The 16,790-nt window shown below is 52.2% G+C and overlaps 1 long non-coding RNA gene across 1 annotated transcript; it reads left to right on the top strand.

Moving 5' to 3' along the window:
- The first annotated feature begins 169 nt into the window (after nt 1-169).
- Nucleotides 170-14,881, top strand: LOC144951923 (uncharacterized). Its single transcript, XR_013640548.1, has 4 exons — nt 170-411; nt 11,344-11,451; nt 13,307-13,411; nt 14,787-14,881. It is a non-coding gene; the product is annotated as an uncharacterized LOC144951923 (long non-coding RNA).
- Nucleotides 14,882-16,790: the final 1,909 nt, after the last annotated feature.

Here is a 16,790-nt window from a genome sequence, read left to right as displayed (position 1 = left end):
CGTCACAGAGACGTCACAGAGACGTCACAGAGGCGACGGCGCTCCGAGGAGGCTGCGGCAGAGTTCGGCGACGGGCACCCAGCGGGGGGGGGGGTGGGGGGGCGGAGTCTCAAGTCCAAGATCGGCGGAGTAAATCATCAGCGAGAAGAGAGGCAGAGGGAGACGGATAGAAAAAGAGAGGCAGATACAGAGAGAGAGGCAGAGACAGAGACAGAGAAATACAGAGGGAGAGAAAGAGAGAGAGAGACAGACAGAGATACAGAGAGGGACAGAGACGCAGAGAGAGAGAGAAAAAGAGAGATACCGGCGCTGGTGGAGGTGGTGGCGACTTTCTCCGTCTGTTTCCACACGACCGCCTTTGACACCGGATCTGGCGAATACAGATCAAGGTCACGCGAAGATCTCTTTGAGGTGTGTGTCTGTGTGTGTCTAGGTGTGTGTGTCTCTGTGTGTGTCTGTGTGTGTGTCTGTGTGTGTGTCTGTGTGTGTGTCTAGGTGTGTGTCTAGGTGTGTGTCTAGGTGTGTGTCTGTGTGTGTGTCTAGGTGCGTGTCTGTGTGTGTGTTTAGGTGTGTCTAGGTGTGTGTCTAGGTGTGTGTCTAGGTGTGCGTCTAGGTGTTTCCCTGTGTGTGTCTAGGTGTGTGTCTGTGTGTGTGTCTAGGTGTGTGTCTGGGTGTGTGTCTAGGTGTGTGTCTGTGTGTGTGTCTAGGTGTGTGTGTATGCGTGTCTCTAGGTGTGTGTGTTTGTGTGTGTGTCTAGGTGTGTGTCTGTGTGTGTGTTTAGGTGTGTCTAGGTGTGTGTCTAGGTGTGTGTCTAGGTGTGCGTCTAGGTGTTTCTCTGTGTGTGTCTAGGTGTGTGTCTGTGTGTGTGTGTAGGTGTGTGTCTAGGTGTGTGTCTAGGTGTGTGTCTGTGTGTGTGTCTAGGTGTGTGTCTAGGTGTGTGTCTAGGTGTGTGTCTAGGTGTGTGTCTAGGTGTGTGTCTGTGTGTGTGTCTAGGTGTGTGTGTCTAGGTGTGTTTCTGGGTGTGTGTCTGTGTGTGTCTAGGGGTGTGTCTAGATGTGTGTCTAGGTGTGTGTCTGTGTGTGTGTCTAGGTGTGTGTCTGTGTGTGTTTAGGTGTGTCTAGGTGTGTGTCTAGGTGTGTGTCTAGGTGTGCGTCTAGGTGTTTCTCTGTGTGTGTCTAGGTGTGTGTCTGTGTGTGTGTCTAGGTGTGTGTCTAGGTGTGTGTCTAGGTGTGTGTCTAGGTGTGTGTCTGTGTGTGTGTCTAGGTGTGTGTCTAGGTGTGTGTCTAGGTGTGTGTCTAGGTGTGTGTCTGTGTGTGTGTCTAGGTGTGTGTGTCTAGGTGTGTTTCTGGGTGTGTGTCTGTGTGTGTCTAGGGGTGTGTCTAGATGTGTGTCTAGGTGTGTGTCTAGGTGTGTGTCTAGGTGTGCGTCTAGGTGTTTCTCTGTGTGTGTCTAGGTGTGTGTCTGTGTGTGTGTCTAGGTGTGTGTCTAGGTGTGTGTCTAGGTGTGTGTCTGTGTGTGTGTCTAGGTGTGTGTCTAGGTGTGTGTCTAGGTGTGTGTCTAGGTGTGTGTCTGTGTGTGTGTCTAGGTGTGTGTGTCTAGGTGTGTTTCTGGGTGTGTGTCTGTGTGTGTCTAGGGGTGTGTCTAGATGTGTGTCTAGGTGTGTGTCTGTGTGTGTGTCTAGGTGTGTGTCTAGGTGTGTGTCTGTGTGTGTGTCTAGGTATGTGTCTGTGTGTGTGTGTCTAGGTGTGTGTTTAGGTGTGTGTCTAGGTGTGTGTCTGTGTGTGTGTCTAGGTGTGTGTCTGTGTGTGTGTCTAGGTGTGTGTCTGTGTGTGTGTCTAGGTGTGTGTCTGTGTGTGTGTCTAGGTGTGTGTCTGTGTGTGTGTCTGTGTGTGTGTCTAGGTGTGTGTCTGTGTGTGTGTCTAGGTGTGTGTGTCTAGGTGTGTGTCTAGGTGTGTGTCTAGGTGTGTGTCTAGGTGTGTGTGTCTAGGTGTGTGTGTCTAGGTGTGTGTCTAGGTGTGTGTCTAGGTGTGTGTCTGTATCTAGGTGTGTGTATGTGTGTGTGTCTAGGGGTGTGTAGGTGTGTGTTTGTGTGTGTCTAGGTGTGTGTCTGTGTGTGTGTCTAGGTGTGTGTCTAGATGTGTGTCTAGGTGTGTGTAGGTGTGTGTCTGTGTGTGTCTAGGTGTGTGTCTGTGTGTGTGTCTAGGTGTGTGTCTAGGTGTGTGTCTAGGTGTGTGTCTGTGTGTTTGTCTAGGTGTGTGTCTGTGTATGTGTCTAGGTGTGTGTCTAGGTGTGTGTCTAGGTGTGTGTCTAGGTGTGTGTTTAGGTGTGTGTCTGTGTGTGTGTCTAGGTGTGTGTCTGTGTGTGTGTGTCTAGGTGTGTGTCTGTGTGTGTCTAGGTGTGTGTCTAGGTGTGTGTCTGTGTGTGTCTAGGTGTGTGTGTGTGTAGGTGTGTGTCTAGGTGTGTGTCTGTGTGTGTGTCTGGGTGTGTGTCTGTATGTGTGTCTAGGTGTGTGTCTAGGTGTGTGTCTAGGTGTATGTCTGCGTGTGTGTATTGGGAGCGGTGGTGCAGCGGTTAGCGCTACGCTGCGCTACGAACCCGGCGACCCGAGTTCGATTTTCGCTCACGGCCAACATCAGTGACGATTTACTGAACAGGTCCTGGGTCTCCCCTAGGTCGACTCAGCCTCAAATAAGTACCTGTTACAGTGTGTAGTAAACATCGCCACTGGGGAGAGACAAAGGCGGCCGGGCGTGGATGCTGGCCACCCCTTCGTGCGCTGTACCGGCCTTCCTAGGTGCTGCCCGCTAACAGCACTTGCCCCCGACAGTCTGTTAAAGGCTATACAGGGGACCTTTGTCTCCCTCTCCTTACTCTCTCTCTCTCTCTTGATCATCATCGGCTGTGGTGACGTCTTTCATTAAAACAAACAACAAAGTTGGTTCGGGCGATGACGGCGCCCCAACCTCGTTGAGTTCGTCGCGAGGTTGAGTTGTGGTGGAGGTCATTGACTTCATCATGGAACATCGTCGTCTTCATCAATCACCATCATCGTCTTCATCAATCATCATCCTCCTCATCCTCTTCATCATCATCGTCTTCATCATCCTCATCGTCTTCATCAATCACCATCATCGTCTTCATCAATCATCATCATCAATCATCATCATCAATCATCATCCTCCTCATCCTCTTCATCATCATCGTCTTCATCATCATCATCATCATCGTCTTCAACATCCTCATGCTCATCGTCTTCATTATCGTTTTCATCAATCATCATCGTCTTCATTATCGTCTTCATCATCATCATCGTCTTCATCATCAATCATCATCATCGTCTTCATCAATCATCATCTTCATCATCATCGTCTTCATCATCATCATCGTCTTCATCATCATCATCATCGTCTTCATCATCATCATCGTCTTCATCAATCATCATCTTCCTCATCATCGTCTTCATCATCATCATCTTCATCATCATCATCGTCTTCATTATCATCATCGTCTTCATTATCATCGTCTTCATCATCATCGTCTTCATCATCATCAACATCGTCTTCATCATCAGCATCGTCTTCATCATCACCATCATCATCGTCTTCATCATCATCATCATCGTCTTCATCAATCATCATCATCATCATCGTCTTCATCATCATCATCATCGTCTTCATCAATCATCATCATCATCATCGTCTTGATCAATCATCATCATGCTCATCGTCTTCATCAATCATCATCGTCGTCGTCCGTATCATCGTCTGTATGTTTGTATGTTTGTATGTATGTTGAACTTCTTTCGCACTCTACGTAGTCAATCATGCTAATCGGAGATATTGTGGGCGCGCCGCGGTAGGCTAGGAGATGTTGACTACCTCGCCTGGTATGCATGAGGTCGTGGGTTCGATACCGATCCTGACGCCTGCTGTGTGTTTAGAGTCTGCATGTCTCTCTCTCATCATCATCACAGTGTCTAGGGCAGGGGTCTGCAACCTTTAAGACATAAAGAGCCACTTGGACCCGTTTCCGAAGGAAAAAATAAACTGGGAGCCGCAAAACCATTGCAACATTTAAAACAAATATAACACTGCATATATTGTTTCTTACCTTATTGCTATATACAGGATCGTGCAGTCAGCTGTCAATCTGAATAAAAAAAGGACTTTTTCACTTAACAATGTAAAATATATTTTTGCAAATTAATAGCTAAATTACCTGGTTAATGGGATTTTTGCTCCTGAACCTCAGTGCACAGTGTCTGCACATCAGGGCTGTAAGACGTCACCTTCATTTTCACACAGGCTTGCAAGCTGTCATCTGTGAGGCGTGATCGATGTTTGTTTTTAATATAGTTCATGTTGGAGAAGACCTGCTCACATACATATGTGGAGCCGAAGATCGACAGGACTCCAAATGCATACTTTTTCATGTTTATATAAGTGTTGGGGATGGCATTCCATGTTTCGAATACAAGTTTGTCCTGTTTGGGAAGGTTTTCAATATTACTCCATTTATGATTCTGAGCCAGAATGGCCTTCTGACGGGCAACATCCTCAAGAGTAGCGGTCAAGCATTTGAACTTGGACACCCATATATCTTTGTCGGCTATATCGGCCAGTTCCATCTCAAGATCAGGTTGACTTACACCTGCAAATGCAGTCATATTCAATAGGGATGGATCGATCGCCAGGGGAGTGACAGGGAAGGATAATGTCGTTTTTTCCTCTCTGAACTCACAGAATCGTTTCCCAAACGAACTTTGCATTGTGGTGATTGCAGACTTGAAATATTCCAAATTTATCGTATCATGACTTTGTTTGAACTCTCTCAAAGAGGGAAAGTGAGACAGTGTACCTCTCTGTAAATCTTTGACAAACACTGTCAACTTGCGCTCGAATGCCAAAACCTCCTCCAGCATGTGCAGGGCTGTGCCTCCTTTCCCCTGAAGGGTTGTATTTAGCGTGTTTAGATGTGCTGTCATGTCTACCATAAAATGTAATTTTTCCAGCCACTCTGGCTGTTCCAGCTCAGCAAAGGTGAGCTCTTTGCTGCCCAGGAAGGTTTTTACTTCTTCCAAACATGTGACAAAGCAACGGCAACGTTATTGCCTGTCACCGGGCGGGCAGTGTGGAGCGGAGCGGCGACCTGTCAGCAGCGGCAACGCCAGAGCAGGTGTCACAGTGCGCCTCCTCCCCTCGCTAGCATCCGCCCCGGAGCCGCGGTCAAGGTTCAAAAGAGCCGCATGCGGCTCCGGAGCCGCAGGTTGCCGACCCCTGGTCTAGGGGATGTTAACCACATACTCTTTGGTGTTTTCAGTAAAGTCACGTAGGTGAAAACAAAAAAAATAAAACAACTAAATTCAATAACGACGTTTCGGAAGCAACACAAGCATCCGTCATCAGGTGTGACTGCTCCAGCAAAATTACTGTAGCGTATGAAGAGAGATTTTTAGAGCCACGTGTTTATATAGGGTGCTAGGAGGGGGAGGGGCCAAGGGGTCGGGGGGGGGGCATGCGGCAGGCCGTGTGGCGTCGCGGGCGGTTGGGCAGGGGATTAGCTGAGTTAAGCCGATAGATAAACATCTTTTTTCTTTGTGATTCCAGGGTATGGGAGGGTGAGTGTGAGTATTGTGACTGTACGACGAAAGTTTTAATTTAGTTGTTTTATTTTTATTTTATTTTGTTTTCATCTACGTGACTTTACCGGACAAAAACAAAGAGTATGGATCCTTGCAGTCACCAAAACTTCAAATCTAGATGTTAACTACCTCGCGTCTCTCTCTCGTCATGATCATCACGATGGCTAGGAGATGTTAACTACCTCGCCTGGTATACAGGAGGTCGTGGGTTCGATCTCGACCCTGACGCCTGCTGCTATATATTTGGAGTATGCGTCTCTCTCTCTCTCATTATCATCACGGTGGCTAGGAGATGTTAACTACCTCGCCTGGTACATAGGTGGTCGTGGGTTCGATCCCGACCCTGACGCCTGCTGCTGTATATTTGGAGTCTGCGTCTCTCTCTCATCATCATCATCACGATGGCTAGGATATGTTAACTACCTCGCCTGGTATACAGGAGGTCGTGGGTTCGATCTCGACCCTGACGCCTGCAGCTGTATATTTGGAGTCTGCGTCTCTCTCTCTCTCTCATTATCATCACGGTGGCTAGGAGATGTTAACTACCTCGCCTGGTATACAGGAGGTCGTGGGTTCTACCCCGACCCTGACGCCTGCTGCTGCTGCTACTGCTGCTGCTACTGCTGCTGCTACTGCTGCTGCTACCGCTGCTGCTGTTGCTGCTCCTGCTGCTGCTGCTACTGCTGCTCCTGCTGCTGCTACTACTGCTGCTGCTGCTCCTGCTGCTACTGCTGCTGCTCCTGCTGCTGCTGCTGCTGCTGCTGCTCCTGCTGCTGCTACTGCTGCTACTGCTGCTGCTACTGCTGCTCCAGCTGCTGCTGCTGCTCCTGCTGCTACTGTTGCTGCTACTGCTACTGCTGCTGCTCCTGCTGCTGCTACTGCTGCTGCTACTGCTGTTACTGCTGCTGCTGCTACTGCTGCTCCTGCTGCTGCTGCTGCTGCTACTGCTGCTCCTGCTGCTGCTGCTGCTGCTACTACTGCTACTGCTGTTGCTGCTACTACTCCTGATGCTGCTGCTCCTGCTGCTCCTGCTGCTGCTACTACTGCTGCTCCTGCTGCTGCTGATACTGCTGCTCCTCCAGCTGTTGCTCCTGCTGCTACTGTTGCTGCTACTGCTGCTGCTGTTGCTGCTCCTGCTGCTGCTACTGCTGCTACTGCTGCTGCTACTGCTGCTACTGCTGCTCCTGCTGCTGCTGCTACTGCTGCTACTGCTGTTTCTACTGCTGCTACTGCTGCTGCTACTGCTGCTCCTGCTGCTGCTGCTGCTCCTGCTGCTACTGTTGCTGCTACTGCTGCTCCTGCTGCTGCTGCTGCTCCTGCTGCTACTGCTGCTGCTACTGCTGCTGCTGCTCCTGCTGCTGCTGCTGCTACTGCTGCTCCTGCTGCTGCTACTGCTGCTGCTGCTACTGCTACTGCTGCTCCTGCTGCTACTGCTGCTGCTACTGCTGCTGCTGCTACTGTTGCTACTGCTGCTGCTGCTACTGCTGCTCCTGCTGCTACTGCTGCTGCTGCTACTGCTGCTCCTGCTGCTGCTACTGCTGCTGCGTGTTTGGAGACTCGGGCTTGTTCGGGGCCGCCTGCGGCGCCCCTCGCAACCATTTAGGCCTTTGGCGAGGAAAGTTACAGAAAAGATTGCACACGAACAACGCATTCACGCAAGCACCCGATGCTCCGTTTTGAAGTTTTTAAAATGAATGTTTTGAATTAGATAATTTAATTTCTTCATTAAAAGCTTATTTAATTTGACATCGGGAAAACTTAATTGAAAAGGACATTTCGTGTGAATTTCCTCTCGTCGTTAAGTAGATGACCTTGCTGGGGGTTCGGTTCGATGCGGACTTTCACATGTTTGGGATTGCGGGATCGAGATAAGGCGACATAGATCTGGCCGTGCGAGAAGACCGCCGTCTGCAGATCGATTCCAATCGAACGTCTGTCCCTGCGCCTCCGTCGTTCATGCACGGGGCGCGTTGGTTTGCAGCGCCCCCCGCAGGAAAACGACGGGAAGTGCAGCGTTCATCACAGATAGATAAAGTTGTGCGCTTATATAAGAGTATTTATATTGTATTTCATTATGTATTATGTGATAGCGTGTACGGGGATAATAGGAAATTGTCGTTGTAGCAAAACATCGCAAAACAAATGGCAAAGTCGTGTCGGTGGGGGCCTTGTCGGTTCTGCGAATCAACACCGAATCGCCTCGTTCTCTCATCATAGATAAAGTTGCGCGCTTATATTTGGAGATTGCGTCTCTCTCTCTCCATGGTCGCTTGGATTGTTCTCAAGTTCCTCCGGTTATTGTATCCACATGTAGAATCAACGCTTGTTGATAATATTTGGCTGCTATAGATTTCCACGTTATGATGATGATGAGCCCCCAATTCGTTGAGCTATCATATGTGGCCAAGTTGCTTCTGAAAAAGAATTACAAAGCTCAGTGGAGCCTTGCCTGGCAAAATAAAAAATAGCTTAGTTTAGTTTATGTACATCTTCACAATAGCATCACGTGTGCCATCATTATCGTCAGTATCGCCGGTGTAATCATCGCTATCTTCATCTGTGTAATCATCGGTATCATCATTATAAGTATCATCTGTGTGATCATCAGTAGCATCATCCGTATTATCATAATCAGCATCTGTATAATCAGTAGTAGCATAAGCATATTTAATAATCTGTATCTTCTTCATCGTCATCTGTATAATCAGTATCGTCAGCTCTAACACATTCCTGCGGAGGGAGCTGGTAGGAACGTTGGGTTGCTCGGTCAATGGGCAGGGTCAACGGCGGCGTGGTGTATTCCGCAATATGCCCGACTGTGAGGGCGGGCACAAGCCGGCGTGAGTAGGTTAAACGTTGAGTTTTATAAGGGCACCACGGGGTGACCAGCCCCTCCCCACCCAGCCCCACCCCTCCCACCCCACCCAGCCCCACCCACTCCACCCAGCCCCTCCCCACCCTTCCCTCCCCTCCCCACCCTCCCCACCCAGCCCCTCCCCACCCTCCCCTCTCCACCCAGCCTCACCCCTCCAATTTTTGGATTCACGACGGACGGACGGACACAATAATCCCCTGTGGGCTGGTGTAACCAGGAGGTTCCTACCAGTATAATCATCTATTAGTCTGCCATCACGATCCCTCCCACCACTCTCCTCTCTCATCTCTCCACCATCTCTATATCTCTCCCACCTCTCCCCTTCATCTCCTCTCTCTCGCTCTCCCATCTCTCTCCCCTCCCTCTCTCTCCCATATATCAGTCTCCAATCATTATTTATCCCTCACTCATCTCTCTCCCCATCTTGTTCTCCCCCTCCGTCTCGTTCTCGCCACTCTCTCTGGCTGTCCCATCTCTCCCTCCCTCTCTCTCCCATCTCTCTCTCGCATCTTCCCCCCTCTCTCTTTATCCCCACCCCCTCCTCGCTCTCCGTACGATCAGAGGAAACAAGAAGATGCTCGGTGTAGTCGGCACTTTGCTTCATTCATCATTTAGTTTTTTTTATGCTTTGCTTTATGTAACCTCCCCCCCCCCCCACTTTTAAATGAAATATTTCACAAAACATTTCACGCTCTGCTCTCCTTACCCCCCTCTCTCTCTCTACCCCCTCTCCTCGAGAGGATATTAAGTAATCTGCCCGTATATGGTTTGATTTCAAACTAAACGGTAGAGATGATCTCATGTGGTGTCTGACGTAAGCAATGAATGTTACATCATCCAAACAAAGCCCCATACATGGTGGTGGTCCCCATGCTCATTGGGTGACCGGTAAGGGCGCAGCCCCGCAATTGCTGGGCCCACGCCACTGCTGTCAGAAGGAAGAGGGGAGTTCCGGAGAGGCCCTGTGGAGAGAAGTTTCACCCAACTCTTGCACGTTGCCCGGATGTAAAACTAAGATTTTTAAATGTATGTTTTACCAGTTGTAAGGCCCTACTAAGCTGTGTAGCTGTTCTTCAGAAGCTACACAGGCTAGATCACAAATTATTGCAGCTCAACAAAGTGGGCTTACCATCATCATGACCACCACCACCACGTGGAGAATTTATAGCAGCAGATGCGGAGGGAGAAAAAACCGGAGGACCCGGAGAAAAATCCACGCGGCCACGGGGAAAGAGAGAGACGCAGACTCCAAATATACAGCAGCAGGCGTCAGGGTCGGGATCGAACCCACGACCACCTATGTACCAGGCGAGGTAGTTAACATCTCCTAGCCACCGTGATGATGATGAGAGAGAGAGACGCAAACTCCAAATATACAGCAGCAGGCGTCAGGGTCGGGATCGAACCCACGACCTCCTGTGTACCAGGCGAGGTAGTTAACATCTTCTAGCCACCGTCACCTCTTGGAAGAGATTATCCGCACTTTACCCCAGCGCATACACCGTATAGCAAACCAATAGCACCACATTTCACATGCAAATATATGTAGTGTGTTTTATACAGAGGCTCACACAATGTAGTTGGAGGCAATACTTTTAATAAACACAACCCTTACAACTCGGGTTCTATAGCTAGCTGTCTATCTGTTCGCTATGTACGTGCGCGTTAGTGTAGCGAACGGGCCAGCCGGCACACAGCTGCCTGACACACGATGTCAGGCGACACTCAACCCACGAACGAGGAGCGACGAGCGAAGACGAAGAGACGCGGGATTCCAGGCCGATCCCCACAACGGACCCCGATCCCAGTCAGGGCTCCCCCTTCATCCCCTGGGCGTGGGCTCGCCCCGCCCCCCGCCCCCTGATGCATCAAGTTCGGAGCCCCCGGCTACCAGTCACGTGTCCCCGGCTCCCAGTCACGTGTCCCTCCATTACCCAGCGCTCAGCAGCACGTGTGAAATCGCGGCTGGCGCTGACCATAGAGAGACAACATTTCATGTCACTACAGATATGTAGTGATATGTAGTGATATGTAGTGACATGGGGGATGTCACTGTGTGATGTTCCTACGTCGCGGGCAGCACTGGGTGGGTTGCTGCGTGAGGCCGGCTCTAGCACGGCGCGGCGTGCGACGCGCCGTCATCGCGTGCACCCCGTAGGCGGGTGTCGTGCCGGCCCTAGTGGGGCTTGGTGCGGGCTCCCACCGGGGGGAGCGGGAGAGTGTCAGCCCAGGGGCAAGGCTGCCTCGGGCCATAGCACTCTGGTCGACCCCGTAGACACGTGATCTGGAGTGTCCACAGAGAAGGCCCCAGGTGGGGGGGGGGGGCTAGGGGGTGATCACGTGTCCAGGGAGAGCTCTGAAGGGGGATCGAGAGGAAGCTGGAAGGCTCGAGAAGGTGGGCGGGGCCGAGGGCGGAGCAGCCCCGACCAGGAGGATAAAAGGCGGGTCCCTGAGAGGGACGGGGTCGCTGCATTCTACAAGTTGAAGCTCCACGTCCACCAGCTGCAGCTCCACGTCTACAAGCTGGAAGCTCTACGTCCTACGAGGCATCAACACGTGGTGGGGGACCCGAGTGAGGGTCTGACCCTTCGTAGCTGTAACTCCTCAGTATGGCGTAGTTAGCTGGGTGGTCACCACCCTGGGCTGTATCTGGTGAAGGGGCAGTTACCCCCTTTGTGTGAACGGGTTGATGTTACAATAAAAGTGTTGCCTCTAAAGTTGGACTCACTACAGATAGAGACTTCAATAAGTAACTTCTCCATTCAGCCAATAGAGACACCCATAACTACACCCCCCCCCTTCTCTCTCTTTCCTCTCTCCCTTTTAGGTGAAGTATGGCAAGACGCCCGGCTGGCCTGGTGATGACGATGCTGCTGATGATGCTGATGATTGCGAACCAGACGGGAGACTCAGCAGCTATCCCTGGAGCTGAGCGGTAACGTGCGAACACAACAAAGATAAAGATCCCCCGTGTAGCCTCACCAGACTATTGGGGCAAGTGCTATTAGCGAGAATCAGTACCTATGAAAGCCAGACAAAGATCCCCCGTGTAGCCTGAACAAACTGTTGGGGTAAGTGCTGTTAGCGAGGAGCAGCACCTATGAAGGGCGGCACTGCAACACACGGAGGTGGATGGCCAACACTACGCCCGGCCGCCTTTCTATCACCAGTTGCGACGTTTTACACACCGCACAGGGTACTTATTCGAGGCTGAGTCGACCTATGGGAGGTCCAAAACCGGTTCAGATATTCGTCACTGATGTTGGCCGTGAACGGGAATTTAACTCGTGTCACTGGATTCTAAGCGCAGCGCGCTAACCACTGCGCCACCCCTCCCACGAACACACAAAGACAACGATCCCCGTATAGCCTGGATAGAATGTTTGGGGCAAGTGCTGTTAGCGAGCACCTCCGCGCCGGAGCACGGCACGGCACACGAGGGGGGATGGGTGGCCATCACCACGCCCGGCCGCCTTTGTCTCCCCAGTGGCGATGTTTGCACACAACACCTGGTACTCACTTGAGGCTGAGTCGACCTAGGGGAGGCGCAAGACTGGTTCAGATAATCGTCACCGGTGTTGGTGGCCGTGAGTGGGAATCGAACTTCTGGTCGCCGGGTTCGTAGCGCAGCGTGGCGCTCACAAAGATCGCCCGTGGGGCCTCCAACGGACTGCTGGGGCAAGCGCTGGGAGCGAGCGACGCTCGTGAAGTTCTAAGTGTTTGCGCCATTCGTCATTGTCACGAGCATGCAGGCCATTGTGTGCCGGCATTGAGGTCCCAAATTTGTCATATCATTGTGGGTTTTTTTTTAAATGACACCGACATTTCACTCAGTTGGGGATTGTGCCACACGCAGGGCAGCATTTCAAGGCCGCCCTCAGTCACTCTGGTGAACGGGACTCTACCCTGGTCTCTTGAATTCTCACAACCGGTTAAACAAAATAAACGTTAACTCATTCAATCATTGCCGCACTCAATCATTTACCCACCCAGCCACTCATTCACTCACCCACCATCTCACTCAACTCATTCACCCGACCACCCACCATTTATCTCGCCCACTAACTCACCCACCCACTCACTCATTCAGTCGCCCACCATCTCACTCAGCCATTAACTCACTCACCCACCATCTCTCTCACCCACCATCTCTCTCACCCACCCATGCATTCACTCACCCACCATCTCACGCAGGCACTATCGCACTCAATTCATTCTCCCACCCACCATCTCTCTCACCCACCCACTCATTCACCCACCCACCATCTCACTCAACTCATTCACCCATTCCCATCTCTCTGACCCACTAACTCATCCACCCACCCACTCATTTACCCACCCACCATCTCTCTCACCCACTAACTCACCCACCCACTCTGTCTACCACCCACTCATTCACCCACCATCTCACTCAGCCACCATCTCACTCACCCACTAACTCACCCACCCACCCACTCATTCACTCACCCACCATCTCCATCACCCACCGACTCATTCACCCACCCACCATCTCACTCACCCACTAACTCACCCACCCACCCACGCATTCACTAACCCACCATCTCACTCACTCACCCACTAACTCACCCACCCACCCATTCATTCACCTACTCTTGCATGTGAGACGATCCTGGTACCTTGATTTCTCTCCCATGCGTCTGTGTGCGACTGTTATTGTGGTTGTTGTTGATGTTTTCTTGTGGTTGTTGATGTTTTCTCGTGGTTGTTGTTGATGTTTATTTGTGGTTGTTGTTGTGGTTGATGTGGTTGTTGTGGTTGTTGTTGTTCAGGCCACAGAGACACGTGGACGGGATGTTTACGAGCGAGCTGAGCCGCCTACAGAGCGCTCGGCTCGTCCAGAAATACGCGATGGACATCATGAGGATGAGACCCGAGTGAGACTCCCCTCCCTGGTCAAGGCTCACACACTCACACACTCACACTCACTCACACACACTCACAACTCACACACTCACAGCTCACACACACACACTCACAGCTCACACACTCACTCACTCACATACACACTCACTCACTCACACACTCACAGCTCACACACTCACACACTCACAGCTCACACACTCACATCTCACACACTCACACACTCACATCTCACACATTCACATCTCACACACTCACACACTCAACAACAACCGCCATTCGCCACTAAGTGGCGGTGACGTCACCACGACGCTTGTGCCAGGCCAAGTGCACCTTGAGGCCACGTGAAGTGTCGAACGCCCGCTGGCAGGAGGTTACGGGGCAGACCCAGCAGGTGCCACGGGTCGACTGACCGAGATAACCGAGATGACTGGCTGATGCACCACCTGTGTCCCCTACTGTACCAACTTGCTGTGCTTTAGCCACCCGGCGCTCCGCTCGTTGTTGTGAGCGTCGCTCCTCCGCCCTCCGTTGTTGTTGGAGGGCGACTGCCTCCAACTGCCCAGTAGCGTCCTTCACGAGCCTCCTCCACTGAGGCCGATCTTGACACCGCTGGTACCAGTCATCGGCAAGTCCACTCAGCTCCACGTCCTGCTGTACCACATCACTTCATCTCTTCTCTAGCCCGTGCCGCGCCCGTTTAGCCCCCTCGATCCGGCCGAACAAAAGCTGTTTAGGCATGCGGTAGCTGGGCATGCGGGCTACATGACCCAGCCAACGCAGCCTTGCCCGCCGGAGGAGCTCACCGATGGGACTTTGCCCAGATCTTTCAAGGATTTGTGAGCTCCTCACACAATCCAGCCTGGTTAAACCCAGGATGGATCGTAGGCAGGCCAGCCTAAATGTTTCCAACCGGCGAAGATGCTCCATTAGGGGGGTCCACGTTTCGCAAGCGTAGAGAAGGGAGGGAATGACTGTGGCCGAGAAGACCTGAAGCTTCGTGCGGAGCGACAGACCAGGTAGCTTCCACACAGCGGTACGCAGCTGATGAAAAGATATTGCCGCTCGACTGATTCGGAGTGAGACCTCTGCTGATAAACTGGAGCCGGTCATAAGCACACTGCCCAGGTATGGGAAACTCTCCACTCACACACTCACTCACACACTCACAGCTCACACACTCACACACATCTCACACTCACTCACACACTCACACACTCACATCTCACACACACACTCACACACTCACATCTCACACACTCACACACTCACAGCTCACACACTCAGCTCACACACTCACAGCTCTCACACTCACAGCTCACACACTCAATCACTCACAGCTCACGCACTCCTCCTCCGTCTCTCTGCTGTTTGTTTTCCTCCACACAGAAAGGGCATGGACGATGATGAGGATGAGGAGGAGCTTCTGGGCCACGCGGCACGAAGGGGGGAAGGGGGGGGCTGGAAGGGTGGGGGCCAGGTGCCCCCACGGACAGACGTGGTACTCAACGATGAGCCCAGCCGAGACGGGTAAGCGGACAAAGATCCCACGTGTAGCCTTAGGGGCCGTCCATAAATGACGTCACGCACTTAGGGGGGGTCAGGCATTTGTGACGATGTGTGACGAGGGAGGGGGTGGGTTTGAGAAATGTGACGTCACATGAAAATGCGCAACTTTAAATGTTTCCTCCTACAACATCCAGAGTGCAGCGCCACATTAGAGACGCACTACAATGACAATAGTTTAAAGCGATTTGAAGCATGTTTTATTTTTTGGGGGCGGGGGGGGAAGAGCTTTGTGGCGTCATATTTGAGGGGGGGGTGGGCTGACTTTTTGTGACGCCGTGTGACGAGGGGGGGGGTCAAAAATCGTCAAAAATCGCGTGACGTCATTTATGGATGGCCCCTTACAAGACTAGGGGCGAGTGCGGTTAGCGAGCAGCAGCACCGATGAAGGCCGGAACGCCACACGAGGGGAGGGGGGGGCAGCACCACGCCCGGGTACTCATTTGAGGCCGAGTCGACCTAGGGGAAGAGGCCCAGGGACCGGTTCAGATAATCGTCACCAGTTGTTGCTGACCGTGAGGCGTGAATGGAGCCTCGGTCATGGACGGGTGCTATGCGCAGCGGCGCGCTAACCACTGCACCACCACTCCACTAACACCCCCCACCGTCCCCCCCCCACCGTGTCCCCCCCACCGTGTCCCCCCCCCCCCCACCGTCCCCCCCCCCCCACCGTGTCCCCCCCCCACAGGGATTTTGTGGCGGTATTTGTCGACGGCTTTTCCCGCCACGTGCTCCCCTCGCTCGAGGGGCGTCACCCGGGAGATGCCGACCCGCTCCGCGGGGCGGGTGAGGCTGCGGCGCCCGGGGAAACCACCCCCGCCACGCGGGCCCACGTGGTAGAGTCCCAAACAAAATAAAAAGTCACCACAGCTTCCGCTTTCAACTTAACCACCACCAACCACCACCACCAATCACCAACCACCACCACCACCAACCACCACCAATCACCACCAACCACCACCACCAACCACCAACCACCACCACCACCAACCACCACCAATCACCAACCACCACCAATAACCAACCACCATCACCACCAATCACCAACCACCAACCAACACCAATCACCAACCACCACCACCAACCACCACCACCAACCACCACCAACCACCATCACCAATCACCAACCACCACCAATCACACACCACCACCAATCACAAACCACCACCACCACCACCACCACCAATCACCAACCACCAACCACAACCAAATACCACCACCAACCAACACCAATCACCAACCACCACCAATAACCAACCACCACCACCAACCACCACCAATCACCAACCACCACCACCAACCACAACCAAATACCACCACCAACCAACACCAATCACCAACCACCACCAATCACCAACCACCACCACCAACCACCACCAACCACCACCAATCACCAACCACCACCACCAATCACCAACCACCACCAATCACCACCAACCACCACCACTACCAATTACAAACCACCACCAATCACCAACCACCACCAATCACCACCAACCACCACCAACCCACCACCAATCACCAACCACCACCACCAATCACCAACCACCACCAATCACCACCAACCACCACCACCAATCACAAACCACCACCAATCACACACCACCACCAATCACCAACCACCAATCACCACCACCACCACCAACCACCACCAATCACTACCACCAATCACCACCACCAATCACCACCAATCACTACCACAAATCACCACCACCAACCACCACCATCAAAAGTTTTGTCACAAAGGTCACGGATGTTACGGGGTGGGGGAGGAGGATAAGAGGGGTCGTCGTCAAGACGAATCGTTAATTCAAATTTAGTCTCCAC

Source organism: Lampetra fluviatilis, chromosome 64, assembly GCF_964198595.1.
Source record: "Lampetra fluviatilis chromosome 64, kcLamFluv1.1, whole genome shotgun sequence".
Classification (NCBI taxonomy): Eukaryota; Metazoa; Chordata; class Hyperoartia; order Petromyzontiformes; family Petromyzontidae; genus Lampetra; species Lampetra fluviatilis.
Note: the sequence above shows the minus strand (reverse complement) of the source record. Positions and strands in the feature narration are given on the sequence as shown.